The 19,477-nt window shown below is 39.0% G+C and overlaps 1 protein-coding gene and 1 long non-coding RNA gene across 12 annotated transcripts in view; one reads left to right on the top strand and one right to left on the bottom strand.

Annotated features, from left to right (window-relative positions):
* The window catches only part of Mecom (MDS1 and EVI1 complex locus), a 562,596-nt gene that overhangs the window by 396,216 nt on the left and 146,903 nt on the right, over positions 1-19,477 (top strand). The gene's annotated exons all lie outside the window — the stretch shown is intronic.
* On the bottom strand, positions 4,208-18,687 carry LOC143273812 (uncharacterized). Its single transcript, XR_013052001.1, has 2 exons — positions 18,424-18,687; positions 4,208-4,522 (listed from the first exon to the last, which is right to left on the bottom strand). It is a non-coding gene; the product is annotated as an uncharacterized LOC143273812 (long non-coding RNA).

Raw genomic sequence — 19,477 nt, 5'->3', positions numbered from 1 at the left:
TTTAAAAACAAAGACACATAAAGTTATTAATGCCAGCTAATAAAAACTAAAATTAGAAATTAGTGTTTTTCCAATTTTACTACTGATTTCTGTTCTAATAGACAATGTTTAGTAGTTGCTTTGTGTCAATCCCTATTCTAAGCATTTTCTATTCGTGGCCTCATTAACTTCTCATGAGAATACATTTTGCATTGGGAAATTGTGACAGAAAGACATTGGATAACTTGACCAAGGTCACAGAGTGAGCTGTGAAGACTAGATTCTGCCCACACAGACTCTATCATATATATCCCAGTTGTAGCCAGCATACTCTACATTGAGTGCATTTAACCATTGTCTCCTGGGCTAACTTTGGCCTTCACTGTGAGGAATATTTAGAGGCAAGAAAAGAACTAGAAGCACAGAACCATGAAACCCCGGGGATAGCATGAAAGCCTCTTAGGCTTGACTTCAAGTCAACATGTTGGTTAATGTAAGATTGAGTCAGTGTCACTACCCTAAGTCATGTAGGAAGAGATTGAACCACAGAAGTTGCAGGGCAACCATGACTGCCCATGTTGTCTCTGTACAAGAAGATAATCAGCAGTTAAGACAAAAGAAAAGAAAAACATGTGAATAAAAAATGATAGGCGGATTTCCTCTTGGTCTTGGCTTTTGTCTTGGCTCTCTTCTCTCACAGCGCTCTTTGTTAAGTATGACACAACTCATTAGGGAAGTGGTTGGTAGAGGACAATGTCAGCCTCAGTCACTCAGCATTCAGCTTGAAGTGTTTTATAAACGGAAGGTCAAGAGAGCCTGGGATTTGAGATGCAAACCCATACACTCCACATGTCAGTGTTCCATATGTGACCCCAGTCTCATCTGTGAAAGAGGAATACTAGAGATGACTACTGCAGCCAATATTTGAACAGTTAAATGAGATAAAACACGTAATACAGTGGGGAGGCTCTTTTAACAGAGTACAGATAACAGTTGTGATTATTAATCTTAAATGTTCCCATATGATTTGATTGGTATCAAAGGTCTTTGGGACAGTGGAGGTACTAAAACTCTTGGTGACAGGATCTTGATGTAGTAGTCGTGGCTCTGATGAACACTTTCTACTCATGGAAACTGGACATAGATGTGTGCTGGGCTGTGAGAAAGCAAGCCACAATTCCAGAAACGTTATCTGAAAGGTGGGCTGCTTCCTAACTAGAGCAAGGAGAACAGAACAATGGGAGTTCTCCCAAGTGGAGCCCTCAGAGAAGAGGCCAGGAAGTCTTCACCACAGAGGTTAGAGCAAGGGTGATGAAGCCACCTTGAATGAGACAGTTGGCTCAGAAATTAGGAGAGCAGCTCCAGACGTGTGGTTCATATATCTTTTTCTAAATAATATTTTTGAAAGTATAATATAATCATATTGTTTCCCCCTTTGCCTTTCCTCTCTCTAATTCTTCTCATGCATCCCTCTTGTTCTCTCTCAAATTTGGCTTCTTTTTTTAATTGTTATTCTCTCTCTCTCTCTCTCTCTCTCTCTCTCTCTCTCTCTCTCTCACACACACACACACACACACACACATACACTCCTAAATATATAATACAACTTGCTCAGCACATATAATGTGTATATACACATATAACACTCACACACACACAAACACACACACACACACACACACACACACACACACACACACCTGTATGTATCAGGGCCAACTACTTGTATTTGAATAACCAGCTGAAGGGTTCTTCCCACTCTCAGAATTGTCCAGTTACCCTTAGTTGTTTGGCTAGGATGGAGGCAGGCCCTGTGAACTTTCTCCCTTCCATATTGACATGTCTATTGGTGTCACCACTCTTTAGGTATTGTCTAGACAGCCATGCTGATGAGACTTCATGGGTATATCAACCATCTACATGAGTTGAGTAACTGGCCTCACATCCTTGTGTTTTACTTTCAAACTATAAAAACATAGTTTCTATAATAAACTTTGAGAGACCTTTGATTATAAATTCTGCATTTCAAAATCATTGTACATCTATGTTCCAATATATTTGTCACACTCTTTTTCTAAAAATCTCTCCATTTGTAATCCACTACCTCTTCAGCTTGCCTCTGGTGGTTGGGACATAGGATGGTTACTTTCTTGTAGAAAAATATTTCAAGCTAGGCTTGTACTTGTGTACACTCTATTGGCTACGTCTCTGATAGAAGCAGGAACATTTGTCCACAAAATTTACTTGGTGGTTGAGAAAAGCCCAAATATTATGTGACAGAGGGGCAGAGGGAATAAATATAGTCATTCAAAATTTCTCCAGAGAAGTGACCATTTCATTCCTCCTTGGTTGAGTTGCTGTGACAGTGACATTGGAAGAATTAGTATCTAAAAGTCTAAAACATTGGTCTACCCAGAGCTTTGGGATTTTCTCCAGTGAGGCCTTGGATAAAAATATGAGGGCTGAACAGTTGACTAGCTTCATTGTACAGAATGAACTGTCACACTGACATAAATATAGAGCGGTACCAAGAGATTGACCAACCTTTGCAGAGATTTTCAGTTTTGATGCCAATAGTTTAAAATTATCCTGGCAGAGGAGAAGGATACACTCAATGTTTTCTGGAAGAAACATGCAAATTACCTCATTCTTAAACATTCCCCAGAGGCCATTATTATTTTTCATCCTATTCCCAAATATTACTCACAAAGTGAAAAGGGATGGCCAATTTCTTAAAATGTTTTTGACACTCTTTGGTGTGTATAATGTATATTACAACATTAGCAAAAGGCAGGTATATTGCCCAGGCTACTTCTATTTCTCTGTCCTTGTTCCTCCTCCTTCTCCTTCTTCATGTGTATCATATTAATTATATTTTAGGAACTAACTGTAATATTTTTAAAAATTGAATTCCCATTTTTGGACCACATGTGAGTCATTTTCCTTGGTCATGATCTTTGTGCTGGCTATCCCCTTGGCAGTGTGCAATAAGGCTGCTCATGTCTGCTCAGCTTCAGCTTTGCTACACAAGGACTTTCTTTCCAGAGAATCCATACCCTGGCCTCTTGAAAACCGGGAGATGGTTCTGGGCCTGCTCCACAGGGACTAGGATGCTGGAAAGTCACAGATCTTGGCCTCAGTTCCATGATGGGTGAAATCATGACAAGGGGGTATCAGAAGATGAGAGCAACAAGCCTAATACACCCTCTCATCTCTCCTGCCTGAGTGGTCATAACCCTCTTTACTGACTCTCTTTGTCTGTCTCAGAGAGAGAGAGAGAGAGAGAGAGAGAGAGAGAGAGAGAGAGAGAGACAGACAGACAGAGAGACAGAGAGAGACAGAGAGAGAGACAGAGAGAGACAGAGACAGAGAGACAGAGAGACAGAGACAGAGAGAGACAGAGAGAGACAGAGATAGAGAGAGACAGAGACAGAGAGACAGAGAGAGACAGAGAGACAGAGAGAGACAGAGACAGAGAGAGAGACAGAGAGAGACAGAGACAGAGAGACAGAGAGAGACAGAGAGACTGAGAGAGAGAGACAGAGAGACAGAGACAGAGAGAGAGACAGAGAGACAGAGACAGAGAGAGAGACAGAGAGAGAGAGAGACTGAGAGAGAGAGACACAGAGGCAGAGAGAGACAGAGACAGAGAGAGAGAGAGGGAGGGAGACCTGGCTCCTCCTTGCCAAAGTGTACTTGTGGAGGCTAGAAAACCGTTTCAGCAACTGCTTTTCTTCTTCTACATGGATTTTGAGACAGGATCTCTCTGTCTCTATCTCTGTCTCTTTGTCTCTGTCTCTCTCTGTCTCTCTGTCTCTGTCTCTTTCTCTATGTGTGTGTCTCTGTCTCTGTCTCTGTCTCTGTCTCTGTCTCTGTCTCTCTCTCTCTCCTGTCCCTGTGCTGTGTACTCCAGGATGTCTGATCTAAAAACATCCAGCCAATTCTTCTGTATACACTTACCATCTTGCCTGGGGGTGCTGGGGCTGCCATGTACATCACTCTCCTGCATCTGGCTTTTTAAAAGTGGGTTTGAGCCGGGCGGTGGTGGCGCACGCCTTTAATCCCAGCACTCGGGAGGCAGAGGCAGGCGGATCTCTGTGAGTTCGAGGCCAGCCTGGGCTACCAAGTGAGTTCCAGGAAAGGCGCAAAGCTACACAGAGAAACCCTGTCTCAAAAAAAACCAAAAAAAAAAAAAAAAAAAAAAAAAAAAAAAAAAAAAAAAAAAAAAAAAAGTGGGTTTGGGGTCAGACTGAAGTTGCCAGGCTTGTGCAGCACACACTCTTACCCACCGAGCCTTCTCACTGGCCCTGTGTTTGAAATCATTTTCTGTGATGGCTACACGTATCTGTTAGATCCAGTCTAAACACTTCAATGCCAACAGCCGACATCTCCCAGGGAGAAGACTGTCATCTCTAGGGCTTGTTCCATCTTTGTCCAGGTGGAAATCCACACTGTTGGATTTGCTTGATCTTTCCTTACATTTTCTGAGTGACAGGCACAGTTTCCATGGCAGTGAGACCCGTGGAAGGACTGTTGGGAGAAACTGGTAAAAGAAAAAAAATCATGTCATGATTTTGAAAGAATGCGTATGCTACAGAGCTATTCTCATTTCAGGATAACTTATATATAATTTCAGTTAAACAGGCAACATATTTGTTTAGAGCACCAGGCCATTAAGGTCTACTGCTTTTTAAATTTTTTTTTCTTGTTTGAATTGGGTAAAGTTGTAATATATCCTTTACGTCACAGTAGCACCCGAGTGGTTATCAAATTGCATTAGTTACACGAGGTTTTGAGGAACATTATACAGTATATACTGCCTCCAGTAAATACACCAGTCATGCTTATAGTTACCCAGTCAGTGGCAGGAAATTTGGGATGACATTCCCTGCAGGTTAGTAATTCTATCCATTATTTATATTGGTTTGATTTGAAACTAGTTGAAGCTAAGTATTTTTTGAAGAATGGATATTTAAAATAAGTTAAATATCTTTGGATTAATTTTTTTAAAACCATCTAAATTTTTTCATAATGTCAACTCATTGAGAAAGCAAAGACTTGCTATGAACATACAGTGTTTCTCCTATCCACTTACAAATTCCTTTGGGGTAAAAATTTCAGTCTCACTTCAGAGAAAAAAATAGCAATTCTTTAAAAAGTGAGATAAAAATTAGTGACGAGGCTGTGACTGAGGAGCTAAGCCCGACATGGGAATGATGAAGCATCATTTTGGCAGTTGAAGTGGTCCACCAGCTGGGTGTCTTCTGGAACTGGGGATTTATCATGTCTACGACACAATACAGGAGTCAGTACTTTAAAACGGTTGTCATAACAGTGCAACATTTGGATGCAAATATTAGATGATTATAATAAACTTGACTAACAAAATCTGTGCTGTCAGAATGAATTCAGAGCAGATTATTTGAGCTTCTCCTGTAGTTTCATACTGCTACCAAAGTATTCCATGCTTCCTGACTTAGTTTCCTTGGGAGGAAACAAAAACAAGAGGATGACCAGTGAGACTAATCTTGTCCCCACATTTTTGTTTGTCCAAGAATCTGCATTCCCTATTTGCCACTATGTGAAGGTCTCTGTGTAAGTGTTCAGAGAGGACAGTATCTTCCAGAGAAGACACAAAGTGTCCATTTCCTTTGTCCTCTGATTGGTTAATGGATTTTATAAGTCTAGGAATGGTAGTACCAGCCTGTAATTTAGAATAATACTTAGTTCACAAGATAGTAATGTTGGCAAAACGAGAGGTTTCCCTGCTGTGTGTTGTGGATACTTAATAAGTATCAGCCTTCTTTTCTTGTCCCACCTAAGACTTTGGCTTCCCTCTTGATTGCAAAGGCTGTTGCAAGTGAGGTGCAGAGAAGCTGTGTAACTTTGGGTAGATTATCTAACTATAAAGACTTTGAGACATCCTTTCTTTGAGTCAGCTTCTGGACCTTTGGAATATTCTGGAAACTGGCCTGGCTCCATGGTCTGCTGTTAGCACTGAAAGTGTCTTGTGGGGAGAAGTCATCCTGGGCCCTGCTTTTACTCTTGACTGGGCAGGTGTACTCCAAGGTCACCTCTAGATCTTCCTCTGACCTTCTGCCTATGGCATTCATTCACCAGTACTTTCTTGACTATTCTGGCATTCTTATTGCCCTAAAGCTGTTCAGGTCTTCTGGAATCTTTTCCATTTTCTCTTGTTTTCTTTTTTGACAACTGGTAAAAAAAATCTCTCTCTTTTCTCATATATTATATGTTTGTTGTTATCTGAGAACAGTAGTATAATTTTATTAAGAACAGAATTTGTAGTGAACAATGTCAACTATTTCCCATGAAAACTCTGGAATATGGAGGTGTTGAGCAAATAAAATGCTGGCTTTGCAAGCAGAAGGACCTGAATTTGAGCTTCCAGACCACACGTTTAAAAAAAAAAAAGATAATAAAATAACAACAACCAAACCAAATCCTGAAGCACAGGTATAGCAGTGTGTGCTTCCTATCCCAGTCCCAGGTTGATCTCTGGGCTCTCTGGCCCACCAGGACAATACCAGGGTTATCTTCAGTCCTCCACACTGGTGGGCACACACACACACACACACACACACACACACACACACACACACACACACACATTGGGGAAATTACTATTTGATGCATTTTCTTAATATAAAAATTATTTTTAAAAAGTGAGTTTTGTAGATGTAACCAACCATCTTATTAAATAAGAAACACAGAACCAATGCAAAGAAGAAAGCCAAGAGATCAGAGCTAAGAGCCTTACCGCCTGCTGCAGCTAGCCTCTTCTACTTCCTGTGTGTTTGTCTTTATATAGTCTTTCTGTTCTGCCTTCTCATTGGTTGTAAACACAAACACATGACTGCCTCATCACTGCCTGTATGTACAGCCCTCCAGGTCTTCTATGGTATTGAGATTAAAGGCGTGTGTCTCCAATGCTGGCTGTATCCTTGACCACACAGAGATCTACCTAGCTCTTCTACAAAGTCTGGGATTAAAGGCGCGCGCCACGAATGCCCAGCTCTCCTATGGCTTGCTATGAGCTCTGACCCCCAAGCAACTTTATTTATTAACATGCAAATAAAATCACATTTCAGTACAAATAAAATACCACCATACAGTTTTCTACTGTGAGTTAATGAGTTGTTGAGGTTGCAGAACCACCAGAAGGGCAAATTCCAAGTGGCAGTAACTGTCACTGGGAGGATGCCATTACCTCTCTGGTGAATGAATGAGTTAGTGTTGGCTACTTGGAGTTGAAAAGATTATTGGGACATCTTTTAGCTTGATATTCTCAGAAAATGAAGCTGGACAAAAACAAACTCAGGCCCTGGGTTGGGGTCAAATCTGTACTATGTACTCAAATGGTAACGTTTGTGAAAGGAGCTTACATATGCTCATAAGGCCTCAAACTATAAATTTCAGCCTTGCACTTGCTTCTCAGCTACACCTTTCAGCTGATTACAGGTGTTAACTATAATGTTTTCTTTCCTCCTCTGAAACGTTATGCTGTAAAAGTTATACGTCAATGATCATGATAAGACAGAGAAACTAAACTGATTGAAAGATGGCACTAAATGACTTTATGAGGAAAGAGTGATGTAAGTGACTTTGACAAGAAAGCCTTATTTTATAAGAATTACTACGTAATTATTTTTTAGATAATCACAATATGACTCATAATTTACACCACTGGAATAAACCCAATGTAATCAAGTAAGAACAGGTTGAGTACCTCTCAAGCCTAAATGTGTTAGATATAATTAGTGTACAAAGAACTACAAAATGTGAGTAGAGTGGATTATTTAATTGCTCTAAGGATTCATTTTGTGTGTTTATGCTGGCTTTATACATTGACATTCAATTTAATTCATGTCAAGAATTAACTTTGTTTTTATTTTCCTCCCAGAAAAGTATTCTAAAAATACACAAAAATCAGAAGACACTAGGAAGTGTGTATTAATGTATCTCATAACAAATTAAAAAATAAGTATATGTTGTGTAAATACATCCAAATGTTTTATAAACCATGTAACTCTAAGCTCCTGATAATATTTTTTATTGATATACATTCCAAATGATGTTTAGAAAATGAAGTCTAATAACTTAGGGGAGATAAGCAACAGAGGCTCTATGGAGAATCACTCGGGTTAAATGCTGAAGAAAATTGCCTTGCTCCTCTTACTGGGAGCTTAAACTAGGCTCATTGTACTCAGTTTACAGCACATCCATCATTTTCTAGGCACAAACACATTCAGAAAACCACTTTAAGAAAGAGTGGGCACTTTTGTATAGTTATAATTTCCAATCAAATTCAGTCTTTTTGGCATTGGATTAACATGCAGTGTTCATATTCCCATCCCGTGGTACTTGGCAGACAACAGCTTCCTATCTTGATGGAGGAGAAGCTAAGAACTTTTAGTTATTTTCTTAAGAGGTACATGTCTCCAGTTTTGTGTGTGTGTGTGTGTGTGTGTGTGTGTGTGTGTGTGTGTGTGTGTGTGTGTGTGTGAGAGAGAGAGAGAGAGAGAGAGAGAGAGAGAGAGAGAGAGAGAGAGAGAGAGAGAGAGACTCACCAAGCTTTTGAATGTCAAATGGCTCTTACAGAAAAATATTTGATGAGTTAAGTATAAAAGAATAAGAAACATATGTATTAAATTTCACTGAAAATACACATGGGCTTAGAAATTAAGAGGAAAGTATTTGGCAAAATGTGGTTTTAGTTTTGCCAAATCCAAAGTTTGAGACTAGATTAAGACACTGAACAAATGCAAACCATACCTGGCATTAGCCATCTGCTAGCCTGATGACTACAAAAGCCTTTGATGCGGCTTTTCCAGGACCATAGATGGCACCTGAATTTGCTGTGTATCATCTTCTAGTTGTACTGTGAGCCAGCTAGCTTAATGAATAAGCCTAGAGCTCCACACTTTGTCAACAACTTTCTTGTGATAAAATTTCCAAGTAGGAGATTTTTACTAGTGAAGAAATCCAATGGGTATTATGTTAATAAGCTAAATGTTTATAACATTATACAAGTTTAAGCAAAAGTTTACCAAAAAGTTTAACTATTTAAGTGATGCTTTATTTTAATATGTTGTTATATGACAGTATACCATTTCATGTTAATATGTGCTTGGGCATATTTTATAACTCTCTTCCTCATTTTAAAAAAGATGATTTTAGTCATTATTATTTGTGAGAGGGAGAGGGAACAGGAGCAAGAGAGGAAAGAGAGAGAGAGAGTGACAGAGACATATATATATACATATTGAGAGAGAGAGAGAGAGAGAGAGAGAGAGAGAGAGAGAGAGAGAGAGAGAGAGAGAGAGAGAGAATGTACATGCATGCCCTGGTGCATGTGTGGAATTCAGAGGACAACTTTCCACAGTTAATTTTCTTCTATCACATATTCTGGGAATTAAACTGAGGTCATCAAGCTTGATTGTCAAGCATTTTATTCCTTGAGCCACCTCACTGGAGACCCCAACTGTCTATTTTCTACTCTATCAGACACCTTGACTCTGTTGCTTTCTGATACCTGGCACATACACCGTTATTATTATGATATTATGATCACCTTTTGATCTTGCACTTGTTCCTCTTCTAAAAGCTTAAAGCTTAAAACTCACTTTGTAAAAATTTTCTATCCAATTGATTTATAGTTTTCAAACATAATAAATCAAAGTTCTTGTGGGTATGGATGGAAGTTTGATGGAAGTATTTTAACAGGCTGTTTTTACAAGTAGATTACTACCCCATCTTGCCCAGAGCTATCTCTTTTAAATTAATTGTATTTTTTTATAAATGGATAATTATTTGGTTAGAACTATTTTATATCTAGCTCTTATCAAGAGCAACTTTATGTACATCTCTCATCACAATCCATACAAAGTAAATGTGTGTCTAAAAGCTATGGAAAAGCCTTGAAAGAGTCAATAGATATGAGTTTAAGTTATCTTTTATTCCCTCTATTTCACTGAAGACAAAGAAGCAGCAAGTCGGTGTTCTGAGTAATGAGAACTTCCCTGAAGTGTACACATGTACCATAGTTAAAAGAAGTTTTGGTGAGTGAGTCCCACTTGATTTTCTAGGCAGTCAGAAGATATGTCTCATTTTGGTTATGTATGTACTCAAGAGTTTCAAGGCCCTCTGTGGTGCTGTCTACACCTTATGCTGGAGACAGTTGGCCAAGACTCCATTTATATGTCCGACAGGGTTTCATATGATGTGGCTTCTCTCCCACTGGGCTACACAGGATATGAGCAGGGTTCTGGCAACTTCTAAAACAGGAATGAGTGAGGCTCTTGTGGACTGAACTTAAAAAGAGAGAAAAAAGAGCTCTTTGGAGCTGAAGTCATTGGCAGCTTGGCATGTCTGTCTGGGAATAGACCTTGGCACATAGAACTGAGAGATACCTAAACAAAGATTTGTTCAATTTGATAAACTCCCTGGCTAAGACTACCTTTTCAACCTTTTTTCTAAAGTAAAGTTTCATAGCTGACAGATCCAACTAATGTGAAGTTACAACAACCCAACATTGCTATCATAGTTTATAAAGGGGAGTTGGTAGGAAGGAATGGTATGTTTACTTTATGGCATCCTTTCCTTTGTCCTCATGGCAAATTGCTTTATACTTAAGACCCCCCATGAGGTTGCTTCCTATGGGTAGAAATGTTCAGACAATTAGCTTCCTTTCAGGCTTGAAAGGAACTCTTACTTCATCATTGTATTCTAGTTCTGAATTTGATAAAGAGGATTCATATCCCACCACTGGTGCTTTGTACTCACTGCTTAAGTGTTTTCTGAAAACTTCTGTGTTTCAGCTAATTTCGCCAAAGAGGCATTTATGAAGACAAACTTTCTTTGTGGCCATTGGTCGATAGAACAAAAATGCTATATTATCAAAGTGTCCACTAAGTAAAATTTCATTACAAAAATTAGCATCTTAAATGTGGTATAATCTTTTAATAGATACATAATATAAAATTAGTTTTATGCCTTTTTAAAAATTCATATTGCTTCTCAAACCTTCAGTTTTATTAAGTTAGCCACATTTCATATGTACTCAGATTGAATGTCATCAGGAATCATGGTCAAAGACCAAAGGAATAAATAGGAAATGATCATTCACAAAAGTAATTAGCTGCATTGTTGCTTATCCCTAACTGAGAATTGACACGGGTTTCCGAGAAATCATGTTTAAGTATATTTTAAATGCTAGAAATATACGATGTGCATACCTTAATATTTGAGGTTAGGAAATAATTACTCAAGAGGAAGAAGAAGAAGAAGAAGAAGAAGAAGAAGAAGAAGAAGAAGAAGAAGAAGAAGAAGAAGAAGAAGAAGAAGAAGAAGGCGGCAGATTGGTCAAACATATGCCTTTTGCTTTGTGAAATTTTGCATAAAGGTCTGCTTTTGGTATATGGGCTCCTTAGCAGAAAGGAGAAGGTACAGTTAACAAATTAATGAAAACCAAGTGATGCCTTTGAAGAATTCTTAAGTGAACCTTAACCAATGCCTTGGGCTACATGTTCAATGTGAGCAAAAAAATTAAGGTGAACTGGCCACTGCTACTAAGAGTCAATTGACAAAACGCATGGGTCATTAATTTTGTGTCCTTTGTTTTGTCAGTGTGTTTTCATGAGCCTGGTAAAGAAAGTAAAACCAGTGATGCTGAAAATTGTCTGCTCTGTAGCTCATTTCCCCTCCCAGCATGCACTGACCCAGGGGAGTGGGCTTCAGGTCGCCAGTCCCGACTTCCCTTCCAAATATTCCTGGCTCGTGCAAGTTTGAGAACGGCTTCACTGGGTTGGTACTGTGGGTAATTCTTTGCAAGTTTGTGCTTAATCATATGCAGAGCTGAAGTCAATAAAAAGTGAGACGTCGGCTCATGATGCTTTCTTGGATTTTAAAAACAATTCTTGAACCAGGCTTTGCAAACTCAGTTCTGTAGGTTATGGGAAGGGAGAGGGCATGAGATTTAATTGGTTGATTTTTCCTAATTCATGATTCTTTCATTAGGAGGAACCCCTGAGAACCAGCCCCTGACTCTTGGTGCCATGGATGAGTGATAGGACTCCAAATGCCCACAATGCTGGTGTGGCATGCTGGCGTTCACATTTGTCCTCCAAACTGCATTCTAAGCCACTATGCCCAGATGCTTTTGTGTATCAACAATTTCATAATCCCATAGCATCAGAGTCTAGATTCTATCACATTTTATGACTGAATGACACCATTTAACAAAGGATCTTTAGGAACTGAAGTTTTAAAGCTCATTGCCATATTAGAATAGCTATGCAAACCTCAGTAATACCATTTTAAGTCCCCAAAGTAGGTAAGACATGACTGGTCTGAATTAGAGGAGCCATGCCTCTGCACAAGGAAGGGAGGTGAGGTAGATAGATTGAACTTAGACAAACAATACTTTCTTGTTTTGTTGATGGAATTGGTCATGATAGTCCAGAAATCATGGAATGGCCCGATAATCTGGTATTTGCTGCAGAGATTTCTGTAGGCATACTTTGCTTATCAATGACACTAGATAGTGGTGCTCGATGTCCAGCATGGGGACATAGGAGGTCAGAGTGGTTCTGTGTCAGGGCAATTTCTCTCTCCATTTAAAACAATAGATTTATATTTTATTTATTATTATGTGTGAGTGAGTGAGTGAGTGAATGAGTGAGTGAGTGAGTGAGTGAGTGAGTGAGTGAGTGAGTGAGTGAGTGAGAGTGTGTATGTGTGTGTGCGCGCGCCATGGCATGCATACAGAGGTCAGAGTTAAACTTTGGGAGTGGGTTCTCTCCTTCTGCCATGGCTTCTGAGTATATGATTCAGGTCATCAGACTTAACACAGAACGTACTTTTTCCTGCTGGGCCATCTTGTTGGACTTCTCTCCCATTTTCTGTAAGCAGTTTTTATTCATTTGACTTGATAGGTTTTTTTCCTCCTATTCATTCATTCACTCATTAATTCAAGAATTATGCCAGTTACATAATAAGTGTTAGGTAAACATAGGGACTTTGGTTAATTCTTAGCCTAAGAAATCTCTGTTATGTTGGCTTTGAGACGTGAATAAATGGAAGGAAGACATTTAGGAGAGGAAGAGAATCCCGGGCCTCTACGTATAGATGGTCCAAATGAATAGAAAACTCCTTGTATTGGTTGGGCAGTACTGCTATAATAAACTGCTATAGACTACATAGTTTAACCAAGGTCTCTTCTGAAGCTTCTCTCCTGGATTTGAAGGTCACCTGCTACATACTATGACCTTGCCACATGGCCTTTCTTTATGCATGCATACCACCACTATCACATTTTCTATTTCATCATTTAGGACACTAGCCAATGGAATCCATGGTCTATTTAATTGGTCTTATTTTAAGTAATCATTTTATATGTCTAGTCTCCAAATAAATACCAACTCTAAGGTGGTGAGGATTAACATATAATCATATTTATTTGGGGAAGTAATAATTCATCCCCAAGCAATGTCCAGAAGTACATCCTAGAACAGATTATACATACCAGGTGTACAATGTCACTCTAAGAATTTATTCAATGAAAACTAAGAGGTAGGTTGGGAAGTTTTTTGTTTTGCTTGATAATAAAGCACTGACTGTGTGGAAATCATCAAACCAGGCTTTTTCCTTGGGAAGACCTAGTCAAATGACCAGAAAACAGGGGCCACCCAGTTGCTGAACTCTAATGACTTCACCAATGGTTGTCACTTTAGGCTACAAATTATAATTACCCCCTTGAGATTCGGATTAATTGATCTGAGTTGATTTCCACAGATAATGTTAATGTGATTTCATTTAAGTTTATAATTTTCAAGTACTTATATAAAAAATAGCTAATGTATTTTACATGGTATCAATTATTATCCTAACTCTTAAACACATTATCTTATTTAATTTTTAGAAGGAGCCTATAGGTTATGTAGTATATAATTTGTTTTCAGAGTTAAGGAAATTGAGTAGTTTGGCAAATGTTACCCAACTCATGTTGTATTGACCCAGGATCCAGTTCAACCTAATTTTCCCATGTTTTTCTTGGTTTTGAGCTTGTACTTCTCATCTTTCTGCCTTTATACGTACTGAGTTGCTGGGATTACAGACATGGGCCACCATGCTCAGTTTATGCTATGCTAGAGACTGCACCCAAGTCTCTGGCACATGATCTGCAGACAGTTTACTAACTGGGCTCCACTCTTTACCTTCTACCACATTTTAACAATGTAATTTTGATAAAAAATATTTTTTGTGTAGATATGGTCTTGGTGTTCAAAGATTCAGACTGAATATAGGTTAGTGGTATTGTAAGTTTTTTAAAAAAAGTTATTTGGAGTCAAGACTAGGAATTGTTTAGTGAATATTCACATGTACTGCTTAGATTGCTATAATTTCAGATATAATTATGAGAAATGAATTTAAAACATGTTCCACTACTGCATTGAAGTACTTTGTCTGTCTTAGAAGAACTGGCTAGGGGATTCATATTCCCAGCTAGGATCTCTTTTAATAGTTGATCACTCTAAGAGGAAGGGCTGTGTGTCCTCTCACATAGGGCCTGAAGCAAGCCCAATAAAAAACAAAACAGCCTCAATGACTTTTATATAATGAAGTATTTAATGGAAAGAATAACAGAGTAAGGAACAAAGACTCAAGAAGAGATGCAAATGCATGGAAAGCCCACATCAAGCTTCCATGTGCAGTTGAGAGTATTTCATTAACTTGTAGAGATAGGAAAGCATTTAACTGATCACAGTCTCGTAGACCCTGTCTTAGCAAACAGGTCTAGCAGCTGAAGTTTAGGATGGAATTGTGGACCCAGCGCCATCCTTTAGGTATCTGACCTCATCTGTTGATTTCTAGAGTTTTTTTTTAAAGTGGGGGAAGCATAGTAACCCCACTTTAAATCACCAGTCACTTTATGGTTTAATTTTGTAGTATAGAATGTTTAATGTTTTTCTAAGAGGACAAAATAGCTTCCTCAATTGCCTTTATGATCTATCAAAGCAAGAACTATTTTGTTGACCTGACAACACTTAAAAAAAAAAAAGAGTAGTTCTAATATTTTTTTTTTCCAAATTAGCCTCAAAAGTTTCTCTTCTGATATGGATTAGCCTCAGAAAATATCATAGTTTAATTGCATTCTTGCTTGTTATGTATAAATCAGAATCAGGGTCAATATCTGAGAGAACGTTCCATTTACTCCAAAGAGAAACGTTGACTTTTATTTGGAAAAAAAAAGTCTTGGCAGACACACAGGGAACTCCAGATGGAGGAGGCTGTGCCACATGGATTCTAAGTTCCCCTCTCTTCTTATTGATGTCTCAAGTCGAACATGTTCCGTCTGTCCACTCTCAATAATGAATAGCGACTTTTTTATTGTAAAGGTAACAAATTCCATATAGGGTAAATGAATTCAAGCATATAATGAAATGTGCAAGACTCACTGCTCTGCCCTGTATAGATGGTGAGGATTATGTGTGAAGCATGGAAATCCAATCCAGTTTCTGGAATGAACTATGTTTTTACATGAGGAAAGACTGAGAAAAATTCTCTCAAGACTTCAGTTTTGTTCTCTTCTATGGATTAGGAATCCGAATCATGGTTTGTGGAAATTATTTGAATCTGATATAGTTTTTTTTTTTTTTTTTTTTTTTAATGATTAGCTCTATGGAAAGGATCATTGAAAACTGATTCCTTTCATCTGCAGCAAAATACTCCTCTATCATATAATTAAGTAAACTAAACATTCCACTTAAATCCAGTGTATCAAATATAATGCACAGTTAATGGTTTAAAATGTATTAATCACAGCTTTGACCTTTTTGAAACTAGCTCCTCTGAGAATTTTGTTTTGTATCTTAGAGTATCAAGGATGGTTGGCATCCCCAAGTTAATGCTAGTGTAACCATTATGTTGTTTTTTACATATTTAATTATGGCGAATGTTATTGCCAATGCTTATGTTTTATAACATTAATTACTAATATCACTGTTTTACATACTTAAATTACTTTAAGCGACCTAACCTTTATTCTTTCTTTCATTAAATGTTTGTGGAAAGCCTTCCAATGGAAAACTCTTCTTTTATTGCTTAAGCAAGGTTCATATTTAAGCATCTGTTTGGCCTATTTATTCTACACATATTTTTTGAGCCTCAGTTTTTAATAATCTGTGTGTGGGGGTATTATATCTGTCTGTCTGTCTATATACTGTCTGTGGCAGTGAACTCTGAAATGTTGGCTCCATATACACAGTTAAAGATATTTTATTTTAATGTTTGATGTAACAATCATGATTTTCCATGACGGGATTTCATGTTCTCTTCTCTCTTCACTCTGGCACGGGAAGATTCTCTTTCATCGTTTATAGATAACTGAAGCTAACCAAACTTGTTCAAGTCAAAACCAGCATCACTGTGTGTTATTCAGCACCTCCACTCAGCTACAGAGTTCTACAAATGGTCCAGCTTTTGCAATGGCATGTCCGAAACTCAGTGCTCTAGTTTTCCTTTCCCTAATGGAGAACTAAGAATTAAAAGGGCCTGGGCTGTTCACATGGACTGAATCCCCAGGGCTTGGGTGCAGAGGTCTTACAAAAATTTAGTAAGTGAGAAGGAGAACAAAGATTCTTAGTTGGCGGGGAAAATTTTTGATCGCCTGTGGCTAAGAAGCTGAGGGGGACAGGTAGGCACAGTGGGGTGCAGGATAATGAGGCGCATGGCAAATGTGATGCACAGATGTTAAGCCAACTGTAGCTCCGGCTCCCACAGTGGTGCATGCCACAGCACCATGCCCCAAGGCTATGTCTACACCAGAACATTTGGGGCAGTAAACGACAGCAACATTAGGTTCAAATTAATCTATTATCCAGAGCTGTGAAATGTTGGTTGCTTGTTTCAGAATTACATTGCCTGTGGGTGAAATGTTTTAGGTAGATTTTAATGCAAGCTCATGACTTGCTGAGGAGATTAAGTGGAGAAAGGGAAATTAACAGTTGGGAGAGTTGTGGAGGGCACAGTTCTGGTTAAAGTATATGAAAAAGTATTACATATTTCACGGGCAGGTCTGGTCTCCTGTTGGCCACCTGCTGGGACTGAAATATCCCACATCATAATGAAGGCAGGTTTGCAGAACTCTTGTAAATACTTGAGCCCTGCAATTGAAGACGGCAGACAAAGGCGGCTTTGGGGTCTCCTGCAGACTTTGGAGGGGTAGGTCTGTCAGACGGTGCTCCAAATGAATTTGGCAATATATTATTCTGCACTTGTTAAGGGGGACATGCAAAATCTCACAGTTGAGTCTTTGCTCTCCTGAGTTTAGACTCCTAATAACAGGTAGTCTTGTGGCGTTTCAAGTATTTTTCCAAGCAGTTTTGGCATGTTTCCTGCCTGTCATCCCACTGGTATTGGTAGGTCCATTTTCCTGTACCTGTGTGGTACCTGACCCTCTATTTCCCCAAAATAAACCCCAAAGTAAAAAAATTAAATTAAATAAAAACTAAACCTCAAATTAGCCTGCAACTTTTTTTTTTTTTTTTTTTTTTTTTTTTGTCAATTAAATGGTTTATTCAATCAGATGGGAGACCAAACCTGCTTGGGAATATCTATAAAGAATTTTTTTTTTTACAATATTGTCGTTTTTCTTATAAAAACACTTAATTGAAATGCCTAAGAGCTGCCCAGCACAAAAGTCAATAAAAACCCTAGAATAGAGTTTATAAGGGTTGTCTATGTACATAATTAAATCCTTCAGGCACTTTAAAACTCGGCAAAATAAATGGTTATGCAAGAATAGCCTGCTGAGAGAAGAAACGCTTGTATCAGCTTTAACCAGCTACCCTGTGTTCCATGTTTCTGGGCTGGAATGAGAAAGCTATTGGAACCCTGGAGGACTGTGAGCCACATACAAATCATCTTTGTTACTCACACTTGGGGGGTACTTTATAGTGGCTGTCAAGGCCAATACGAAACATGGTTTGTGCCTGAAAAAGTCAAGTGCCCTTACTTAAGAAGGAAGACACCAGCTATCCAAGTGACTGAACAACATCCAAGATGCTTAGCTGGGCCTGGTTGTTAGGGGTGCAGATTTATTACTGGGCCCGACTGAAGTAAACTGACATGTATGTTTGCATTCTAGATTTTGATGGACTAACAAAGGTTAATTGCTTGCAATGATCTATGTGGAGCAGGAGTAGAAGGCAAGAACCATGTTTCGATTTCATTTTACCCTTGTTCTTCGGGGAGTATCTAAAAGGATGAGATTATTATGTGGGGGGAAGGGAAGAGTGCGCAGGGGTGGGGGGATTAAAAAGAAAGCAGTCTAATGAATGCAACCAATAGAAAAGTCCAAGGTTTGTTTCTCCCCCTGGCCCTCAAAGTTATGATAAATGATAGCACAAGGGAAAGATAACCTACCAGGAGAGTGCGATCGCCAAGGCCAAATACTCAAACTCCCAGCTGACGGGGCTCATACACTGCAGTCTCTGTTCGTGTTTATTTTTTCTGCTCACTCTTGGTTTCGTCAATCAGTATGATAGACGATAAGTCCTGACTAGAGCGGCCCGCGTCCTGCTCTCTCACGGTGGGTAGCATGTTGTGGTTGGCGCCGTGCAGTCGGAGCATCGCCCGCACCCGGAGCAGCAAGGGATGAGGTTCGAGCCGCTTCCAGCAGCTGACTCCTTGGAGAATACCAAACAGGAACGTTATCAGCGGAGTGTGGGGCTGCCAAGAAACTGACCACACATTAGTACCTTTGTTTGGGTAGAGTCTAAGGGGGCTGTAGCTCAGACTTGAGACACTTTCTGTTAAATCATCCCTGGTGTTAAGTGTTAAAAGAGAAGCTTGTTCAAAAAAAAAAAAAAAAAAAAAAAAAAAACAGAAAAGAAACCAGGGCTGATGGCCCCAGGCAGTCCTGTGACAAAAACCCTCCCAGTTAGAGACTGAATTTGTGGACTTCCTGGGCTGAGGTATAAATGACATCAATTTGAAGAAAAGGAAGAAGCCCTGTTTAGTCTCTTTACTTCTAAATACACTATCTGCTGCAAAACAGCATAAAAATTCCTGCACGAGAAGCCTGTGGGCACAATGGGGGTGGGGTGGGGATGAAACGCTGCTTAGGTCGCCAACAGCTCATCAGATAAATGGAATTTCCTGAATGCTATCCACAGATACTGATGTTGTTTATCTAGTCCCTCAGAACTAACACTCTGCATTTCTTCCTAAGAGAAGGCTTTTTTCCCCTCTCTATTTCAGACATTGGAAACTTTTAGAAACATTTTGATATCACTAATTTTTTTCTTAGTTCATTTTGTAGGAGCTCAGTGACTATAAAAATCAAGAATGTCCTGACTTGATACAGTGAATGAGCCAAAGTGAAATTCTTTTGATATCTTGTGATGCAACATTGGTCAGACATTTCCTGTTCGACATTTTTTCCCCTGGATATTATGGTTTCCTTTCTTAAGAACAG

This window comes from Peromyscus maniculatus, chromosome 6 (assembly GCF_049852395.1).
Source record: "Peromyscus maniculatus bairdii isolate BWxNUB_F1_BW_parent chromosome 6, HU_Pman_BW_mat_3.1, whole genome shotgun sequence".
Taxonomy (NCBI): domain Eukaryota; kingdom Metazoa; phylum Chordata; class Mammalia; order Rodentia; family Cricetidae; genus Peromyscus; species Peromyscus maniculatus.
This window is presented reverse-complemented; position numbering and strand designations above follow the sequence as displayed.